The sequence below is a fragment of the Trachemys scripta genome, chromosome 6 (assembly GCF_013100865.1).
Source record: "Trachemys scripta elegans isolate TJP31775 chromosome 6, CAS_Tse_1.0, whole genome shotgun sequence".
Taxonomy (NCBI): Eukaryota; Metazoa; Chordata; order Testudines; family Emydidae; genus Trachemys; species Trachemys scripta.
Window position 1 is genome coordinate 9,560,740 of NC_048303.1, and position 9,275 is coordinate 9,570,014.

Consider the following 9,275-nt stretch of genomic DNA (forward strand, 5'->3'; position numbering starts at 1 on the left):
GCACTCTTTGGAATCTGTTGAGGTGGGGAGTCAAACACGTGCAATATGATGCATGTGTGTATATGTGTACCTACATATATTGATATATAGCATATAATGTGTGTGTGATATGAATATATATGCATGCAATATATCTACATATACGTGCACAGCTTATGTAGTCCTGCTAACTCGGGGCAAGATTGTGCATTGAGACACAATCTCTGAACAAAGCATGGTGCACAAATTTCACCAATCAATGAGCAGCAATTGGAGGCACTGTGCCTAAGGGCTGCCCCTCTGAATCACAGTTCCTTCTCTGCATCCTACTTGCCCTGAGAGGTAATATTTTGCAGCTGGCCTGCAATGACTACATCAAATGACTACTGCACAGGTTCAGCTGCACTGGCTGTCACATTGAAGAGGTGGAGCCAAATTTCCACCCATTCCCAGCCACTCCTTGCATACTCCTTACCTTCCTGGTTGGGTCTGAATGTGTTTATGCTTATGCCCTCAGAAGCAAGATCTGGGGAGCCCCTGGAGGAGTGCAAAGGCAATGGTTTCTTTGTGGCTATGTAGTCAGTCACAATGTAGTCCTCTTGGATAATATTTTTTAGTCCATTGGTTCCAAAATCTAGTTGACTGGAAACAAGTGAGTTCAACTGTGGCTCGCGCTCTCACTGTTTTCCCAACGCAGTTATATTTCTTTGAAGAGTCTGCCGCTCAACTACAGGTGTGTTGGAGCTGCATGCACGCTACAAAAAGAACAAATAGCCATCATAGTCATTCCAATCTTGAAACCAAGTCATTTCAACTGGTAGCTCATCCTAAAAATAAGCTTGTCTGGTTGAAAACCGCAGGGGTCATCCAGTCCAAGTCATGGCAATAGCAGAAGTGCTGAGGGTCCCTGTGGAAACAGAGTTCGGTGCTTCAATAAACTACCTAGCCTGTGTGCATTGGCTTGGGCAGTTGAGCTGCAGCAATGTCTCAGCGTCTTTTTTTCTCTAAAATAAACGGTGCATAAAGTAGCTTGGTGGACAGGATTAGCTGTGTGGTCACTGCTCTCCCTGCTCTCCCTTTGTCTTTTAAATATTTGGTTCATAATGACCTAAATAGCTGTATAATGTGTTAAACCTTCTGATCAAGTTAAACCTGAGCCTAACCAAAGGTTTGCCTGAGAATGTGTGTACTTGGTCTTTACAGCTAGAACAGAAGGCCGTTCTGGTGTAGACTAGGGAAAGTTCATGCAGAAGTGCTGAAGTGAAGTCACGGATAATGCTGTTTTCCTTGTTCTAACAAAGTTCCTTGTTCAGTATTAGAAGAAATGTCATTTTTCTGTGATTCCCTATCATTCGCACATAATACTGCATTGTTTTTGTTTTCCACTGGCTAACTTTGTGCGCGTGCACGCACACACACACATAGTTCCACACTTCTTTTTTTGCTATTATCATGTCCATTTAAGGCCATGTTGCTATGCATTGTGCTGTTGCCATAACATGCTGCTGATATACAATGTGTTTTATGAGGAATTAAATCAATGCTTATCCGCGCACTGTCACTCAATCAATAGCACACATCAAAAATTCATTCAGTAGGAGGGAAATGAAGGACTTCAGATTATGATGGCATTGTTTTCCTTAATACTTCATAAACTTTTCACTAGGAGGGTGGTGAAACACTGGAATGCGTTACCTAGGGAGGTGGTGGAGTCTCCTTCCTTGGAGGTTTTTAAGGCCCGGCTTGACAAAGCCCTGGCTGGGATGATTTAGCTGGGAATTGGTCCTGCTTTGAGCAGGGGGTTGGACTAGATGACCTCTTGAGGTCTCTTCCAACTCTGATATTCTATGAACTTTTAACACAACAAGTTAAATGGTTTAATCCACAAAAGGTTGAGAGATCTCTGTGGGGTTTGCTCACTAAACTACAGTGGCACCGAATTCTGCTAGTGCAGCTTAACATTGTCGCATCATGGTTTGGGAACAGCAGTACCTTCCCCGGGGCCACATAGTGGAGGGAAATGAAGACTCAAGTCACAGTCTTCTCACCCCTTCAAAATTTATGAGGAAATCAACTGCCTTTCTGCATCCCAATGATAACTGCATGAATGAATCTGTGGGTTTGAAATGCACCTCTAGGACGGCTCATTTCCAGATGGCTCCAGCAATATTAAGTGGTCATTGCGGATGACATAGGGAATTCCTTGTGGTTTTGAAATACAGTGAAAGAGTATCTAGGAAACACAGTGCATGGTCTCTTCTTATCATCAGGGAAGAGTGTCCTATTGATTCGTTTTCATTGCTCAGGTTCAATAAGGCTTTTATTTATGATTACATGGCTTATGCTTACTTATTTATCTGCCGTGTGCAAAGTCAGGTTAGAATCAACCCACTGCCTTATTTTGCCAGATAACAGGATTCTTTTCTTGCCGAAGTTAGGCAGACTCTTTGAGGTGCTACTGGAAGCTGGATCGCTGTGTCAGACACAAACACAATGCACCAGCTACTGTGCGAACTTCTAAAGCTGTGTGAGCTTCTAAAAATGGCTAGATTTGATATACCTCCTCAGGGATGGACTGGGAGGCTCACGGGCCAGTACACTATGCTGCAAGATAGAGCTGGGTGATATTTTATGCAAAAACTTGTTTTCACTGGAAAATGCAGATTTGGGTCGAACAAAATATTTTGCAAATTCATGTCAATTTCTCCAAATTGTTTTGGTTGGGGAAAAAAAACTTTCAGTTAAATAGAAATGTTTCATTTGGCCTAATACAATTTTTTTCCCCAACCTCCCCCACCCCAATTCGCTTCAGGTCAACCCGAAACAAATTTTTTATTTGTGTGATATTTTTTTTTAAATACTGCAAGCAAACTGAAAATCAGATATTCACACAGCTCTAGTACAAGCACAAGTAAAGCAGACATACTTCCACCACTTCCTTTATAGATTTTGCCCATACTTCCTTAGGGCACATCTACACTACCGGATCGGAGGGTAGTGATCGATCTATCGGGGATTAATTTATCGCGTCTAGTGTAGACGCAATAAAATCAATCCCCGATCGCTCTGCTGTCGACTCCGGAACTCCCCCGGAGTCGATGGGGGAGTGGCAGCGGTCGACTCGCCTCTGTCCTCACGGCCAGGTAAATTGACCTAAGATACGACGACTTCAGCTACGCTATTCGCGTAGCTGAAATTGCGTATCTTAGGTTGACCCCCCTGCTAGTGTAGACCTAGCCTCAGTTATCTGCTCTCCTTCCATTACTCTTCTCCCATTCCACATAACTAACTACTCTCCTCCTCTGACCGATGTTCCCCCACCAAGGCACAACCCCCCTCCCTGCCCCATTCCTTTTTTTCACCCAGTATAAATGCTAGTTGTAGGTGGTGTCCACAGAATATTAGTTGCTGTAGGATTCTGTCCTGCTTTCCTCCAGCAAGCTCTTGGTAGCTTCAATTCACTCTCTACAAAATTGTCCACTAAGGGCTTGTCTACACTGCGAAGTTGTCGACAAAACATTTGTCTTTCATGGGTACTTAAAAAAGTCTCCCTCTGCGAAAGACAAACGTTTTGCCGACGCAAGTGGCAATGTGAATGTGGCTTTGTCGGCAGGAGCACTCTCTTGCCGACAAAGCTAATGCCACTTGTGGGACTGGAAGTATTTTGTCGGCAAAAATGCTGATAAAGTACCGAAAAAGAGCATTTACACATGCTGACTTTTAGCGACAAGGTTGTGTGCCTTGTCTACACCACGCAGCTTTTAGTGACAAGCCCTTAGAAATTTCTTCAGCCTTTATGTATTCATGGAAGGTGGAGTCCAGAACCTATCACCTTAGAAGTTATCCGTACCCAATTCAAGTTTAATTAGTGCTCCTGTTACAATTATAATTAGTGTTCCAATATGCCTGTTAGTCTATAAGGTGCCAAAGGACTCTTTTTTTGCCTGTTTCAACAGTAAGTTATTACTTGTGTTTTTGATATAAAGCAAATGGAAGTGAACATACATTATGGCACACTCACTTAAGCTGATCTTGGGAAATCCATATTAATTGAAGTGACATAAGATAATATCTCCCCATATACTGGAAGCCACGTTACAGAAATCTAGATAAGATCAAAGTAATTGCTCTATACATTAAGCAATTGCTAATAACTCAAACAGAAAAAAACTCTTTAATTTTCTGATTTGTATCTTTAATCAATTGCAACATGGTACGATTGTGTTTTATCTCTAGTTTCTCAATCATTTGCTCAATAGAGGTTGCTCCCCTGCATTTGACTGACATTGCATTTTTATTGACATTTACAGTAGTTTTTACAACATTCAAGGTGCATAAGTTAAACAGAAATGTGACGTAGTGACATTTCTGGATGGAAGCGGGTCATAAAGATGGAAGGCAGGTGTAATATTCAATTTACAATAGTAAGAAATTACAGATTATGTACAACCCACCTTGCCTGTTTAGTCACGTATTGTACCATGTTTTCACATTACATCAGTAAATCATGTTACCTATACATACCATAAAAGTTAATGAATGAGAGAGGTGGCAAATATTCTAGATGGAATTAAAATATGAGGTTTAAGCTTTTAAATACAGGCTATGGTATGTCCTTTCCACTCTTCAAAAAAATCATGGACTGGTAAATTGTCTGCCTAGCAAAGTGTTTTTGTTTTGTTTTGTTTTTCTGTTTCACCTAAGGTGTGAATTTAAAACAATATAGTAGTACTGGTATAATGAGTAACATATAGATACTTATTTCAGTATAAGAGGGTTTTTTTTTTTCAGTTTAGCTTAAACCCCTTCCACTGGTGTCATAAATTAAGCTGAAAAAAGGCACTCATACCATAATAATAATGTCCACACGAGGGATTACACTGGTATAACAACACCTGTATAAACATAACAGTAAGTCTTTACCATGTAGACAAGGCTTAACTTGCATTAAGCAGAAGTGGAAAATCCATGCTGTTCCTTGGAGCCGTGCTTTATAATTCAGATTGGTCAGTTGACAGAATCAGCATCTGGCAGATGGAATTTTAAATGGCAAAGTCCTCTACTCCTACTACTTCTGCACCCTGCAGAATCCAATCCTTAGTGGTTATAACAGGTGACTTCTGGGTTCTCTTCCTGGCTCTGCTGCTAATTTTAATGTATGACCTTTCTTGTGCCTCAATTTCCCCAACAGTAAAATGGGGATAATATCTTACTGACCTCTTTGGGGGCTTATTTAGGGCTTGGCTAGATGGAAAACCAGTGCACTGCAAGCTGGAGTATAAACCTTAGCATTCCTATCTGCCACACAGTTGATGTGTGCACCCTGGTACCCCATACAGGTTTTTAACAGCGGGTCAAAGGGCACTACAAAACTTTTAGTGTACGGTAGCAGGGTCCACATACCCAATGAGCATCCAGCAGGCTAGAGCACTGATGATTCATACTCTTCCTTGCTGTGCTTTTAACTCTGTGTATAGACAGGCCCTTAGTTAATGTTTGTAAAGGCACTTTGGCATGAGAGCTGGTCAGAAAAAAATTTATCAAAACTTTTTTCCCAGTGTAAAATGCTTTTTTGACAAAATAGAAATGTTTGATTTTTATTAACTCCTCCCTCCACAATTCATTCATAAAAAAGGGGTTCTACTATAATATCACTACTTGTGTTAGAGTAGCATCTAGAGGCCACGACGGAGATTGAAGCTCCTTTGTGCTAGGTTCTGTACACACACCCCAGTAAGAGACAGTTCCTGCCCTTAAGTAGTTTACGGTCTAAATTGACAAACAGTGAAAAGGAAAACAAGGGTACAGAGTGATGATGTGAGTTGTATAAAGTAACACAATGTGTTAGTGGTAGATCTGGGAATAGAACCCAGGCTTTCTAACAGTCAGTCTAGTAGACTACCCACTAGTCCACACTGTTTCCAATAGCAAATGAGAGCCATTCTGAAATTGTTTCAAACCAGTCTACAGAATTCTGCAGAAGGAATGTAATACTCTATTATCTTAGTATTGGTTGATCGGAATTTTTTATCAAATTCTATAGGACTTTTCTATAGGTAATACTGAGAGCTCCACTTCTCTGAAAGTATTGTGCTGATTAAGCATTATTACTTGTATTCTTCTCACATGGGAATCAGCGTGACTCACTGTATAAGAAAAACATGGCCACAACTCTCACGATCACTGCTTGCCCCATCCTGCCCCACCCTATGCCTTATCATCAAAACTGCCTCTTCATTTGATAATCTCATTACATTGTTCTCTGTCACAGGTTAAACTCATCAGTGGATGATCTCACCACGCATAATCTGGTTAGCTCATGGTGTGGTTTCTTTACTAGATAACTTAGCATTCTAACCCTTGGGATGTGAAGTAACTATGGAGGTGACCTGAGAGGAGTTTTAATATTTCTCAAGTTGATGGAGAATTTAACATTTAAACTGCAATTCACCAGAACCACTCAAACAAAAATGTGGGCCCTACTATAGTTAGAAAGCATGATGAATCCCTAATTTGCACTCTGCGCAATCCTGAACATAGACTGCATTTTGATAGGACCTACTCACTTGCACAGACACTTCCACTTTTCCAGAACAAAGGACTTTTGCTCATGCTAAGACAAAAAGGGATTTCATGATTGGTTATAAAGTGGTAATAAAAAGTTAAAGGATATAGCACTAAAAAATAAAGCATTGGGAAAAGCAAGTTGCTAGCATCTAGATGCTCTAGTGATAGGTGACACATGACTACCTAAAAAAGATAATATACATTATGTAGATACACATTTTTTTTTCTTCAACTTTAGTGAGGGTAAAAAAAACCCCTAATTTGTTTTGTTGGAGATGCAAAGTTTTCCGACTCTTGGTGTGTTTTAAATTGAATTTAAACAGAGGAGATGAGTTGGTGACTGCAGAAATTAACTGTCGGTGATCCTGTTTTTTGACTCACTTGATGTGACTAGAAAGCACATACTCCTGCTTACATATCTTGCTTATATAAGTTAAATTTTAAAAGAGAGAACAAAAATGTCTTGTTAAATAATGGATCATGCACCTAACCATTGTCCCCTTTTCTTTAGCCACCTGAAATATTATTAAATTACTTTTCCGACAATCTGTTTGTTTTTTTTTCCTGTGGAGGAGAAAACTATTTGAAGAAGGGGTTTGTTAAAATACAAGGCAAAATTCAATATGTGAATTCTTGAAAGACTGATTCAGGATGGAGGAAGTTTTGTGTTCCTACTGATTGATAAATTCTGGAATGTTAACAGACTGAGTTTACCTTAAAAGACCTTTCCTGAGTTACCTAGGGAATACATTTTACCTCCAGAAAAACCAGAAGTGAATCACCTGCAATCCCAAGAGGAAAGCGTATTGTGAAACTGAGTTTTCCTGGTGAGTAACTCAAAGGAACCTGGTCTTCTTGACAAAAGAGTTTATCTTGTCTGGTAACTGGGAAGATTAGCTCTCTGAATAATAAAGATGAATATGGTCACGGAAGAACTTTGGAACTTCGCTCTCCTGTTCTTTTGAGGTCTCATTATCTGTGAGTATTTGAACAGCCATTGTTTGAATTCATGAAACTGTTCTCGGATCCCCTGCGCTCCACAAACTGATTCATCTGAATATTCATGTGTCATTCATGATTCATTATTGGTGGTCAGAAAGTTCCAGTTGTCCAGTGTGACGTTGTGCAGTCTATATGGTTTTATAAAAACTTGATAATAAGTCAATATAATGTAACTGAGCTGGTTTTAGAGAAAATACGGCAATAAGTGAATGTAACGTAACTGGGATATGCTTCATGCAAAAGGTCTCTTGTAAGGTATCATTACAAAGCTTATAATCTACTGAGTATGATCATCTGATTTGTATAAATGTACCACTCTTGTATCTAAAACTAGAAATATAAAATGTAACTCTGAGGGCCTATTGTAATTGTGTAAAGTGTGGACCATTAATGATGGTTTGGAATCTTGATGACTCCCATTGTCTGCAGATGGCTGTATTTACCTGTGAGTCTTCCTGTATATGTGTGTGCTGGCAAGTGAGTAATGAAGTCTTGCAGTGACATGTGATCATGTCACCTGAACTGGAATCCATCTTTAACCTGGTGCTTTTCCAGTGGGAGGGGGGGGGTGGAAACCCAGAGAGACAAAGAGTTCCCGCCTTATGCAAAAGATATGTAAAGGGGGGAAGAGAACAGAGAGGGGGAGGAGCCATCATGAAGAATCCCCTAGCTACCACCTGAGCTGCAACAAGAGCTGTACCAGGGGAAAGAATTGTGCCCAGGCCTGGAAGGTGTCCAGTCTGAGAAAAACTTACTGAAGCATCTCTGAGGGTGAGATTATCTGTATTCAGTTTGATTAGGCATAGATTTGCGCATTTTATTTTATTTTGCTTGGTGACTTACTTTGTTCTGTCTGTTACTACTTTGAACCACTTAAATCCTACTGTCTGTATTTAATAAAATCACTTTCTATTTAGTAATTCACTCAGAGTATGTATTAATACCTGGGGGAGCAAACAACTGTGCATATCTCTCTATCAGTGTTATAGAGGGTGAACAATTTATGAGTTTGCCCTGCATAAACTTTATGCAGGGTAAAACGGATTTATCTGGGTTTAGACCTCATTGGGAGTTGGGCATCTGAGTGCTACAGACAAGCACGCTACTGCGAGCTGTTTTCAGGTAAACTTGCAGCTTTGGGACAAGTGATTCAGACCCTGGGTCTGTGTCTGGAGCCAGACGGGAGTGTCTGGCTCAGCAAGACAGGGTGCTGGAGTCCTGAGCTGGCAGGGAAAACAGAAGCAGGGGTAGTCTTTGCACATTGGGTGGCAGCTCCCAAGGGGGTTTCTGTGATCCAACCCGTCACACAGTCACTGACAACTTGGTAAACTTTAGTGATCTAATCAGGGACCGGAAACAATGCCATGAGAGGTAGATGACACACCATGCATAATGCATGGATGATAGCAAGTAGCCAAAGTTCATGAATGACTTCTAGTCTAAAATTTGTTCATCCAAACTATTTAATGGCTACTAACAGATAAATACATTTTCAGAGATCAGTCAACAATTCATGATCACAAAAAGTGCGACATTTGCAATGGATGTTGTTAAAAATTATAGTTCAACCAGCACCAGGTAGAAGATTCCCCTTTGAATTAAAATACTGCTTGAACAAAAAAATAAACTTTTCATTGACCTGTTTTCTGTTACAATGTCCAGGGCCTATCCCATCTTTGGCTTCATCTGTACACTTGGAATTGGACTAAGATCTCCAACTAACTTTA